Below are 1,178 nucleotides of genomic sequence, written 5' to 3'. Positions count from 1 at the left end.
CGTCCCGGCCGTTGCGTTTCGGTCCAGCTTTACTGTGGGGCCGTTGCTGCTGCCTTTAACCCGCTGCTCGTGGTGTTTGGCTTTTGGTTTGGCGCAGAAGCTACGGCAGCGGCAAACCGTACCTTCGGTGGCAGCTTCTTGGGCAAAAGCAGGACAAAAGCGAACGATGAACGATGCGGTGGTTGGAAGCTTTACCACAAAGCTACATTCACGGCTGACATGCACCACCACACTCTCTGCGATACTCTAGCAGCACGGGGATGTAAATGCACTGTACGTGATAATAATGCACAAACTTTACGGTTTTCCGTTAAATGCCTTCACACGCTTGCGCTCACTTTAAATTGCGCTGTAAAATGCGATAAATTTTCTTTTTTTATTTTAATTTGCTTCACCAATAGTACGCGAATATAATGCACAACGGATGATGTCACACGGCTTCACACACTGCACTGAATTAATACATTAACATGTAATACGATTTGGTGAGGAGAATGACTTATAAATATGTTTCGAATGGATGCGGAAAGTAGCAATAGTTATTCGTTTTAATTTATGAGATTTAAAAAAGATTGAATGACTTTGCGTTGCGCCTAAATGTAGGCTGTGCGGTGTACAACTTTGAATATAAATTCAAAACAATCACCTGTCTGTGACTCGCGCTAACGATCGTAGCAGGCGTCATTTATGTTACCAATGATGATGCATGAAGACAATGAGCAACAAACGGCACGGAACCGCTTTTTCTTGTTTATGGATCGATTCAAAGTTACAATTTGCAATGAACTATAATTGTAAATTACAAAACAAAAAACTGCATTCTCTTTACAAACATGTTAACATACACTCGCTAGCGTAAAGTCGCCGCATGGAGCGAAGAAAAGTGGACGTACACTTTTTCACCTTCACAAATCCTCCCCTAAGCACGCGAATCGATCAAAGAAAAAGGGCAGCAAAGTTTCAGCGATGGCATCCGGCCGAAGGGTAAGCGGAGAGCGGATTTTGCAGAGCCTTTTCCCCCCGCGCTTCGGGCTGTCTTTGCTCGAAAGGAAAATTTGCGTCTCTGGCCACCCTTGAAAAAGCAATCTTATTTCCAACCCTGCACACGTAACAACCGAAGATGGCAGTTCTGGACGGCAGGAGGACTGGCCAGACACACAAACACACACCAGGCCCGT

Source organism: Anopheles marshallii, chromosome 2 (assembly GCF_943734725.1).
Source record: "Anopheles marshallii chromosome 2, idAnoMarsDA_429_01, whole genome shotgun sequence".
NCBI lineage: Eukaryota > Metazoa > Arthropoda > Insecta > Diptera > Culicidae > Anopheles > Anopheles marshallii.
The sequence above is the reverse complement of the archived record's forward strand: the minus strand, read 5'-3'. Positions refer to the sequence as shown.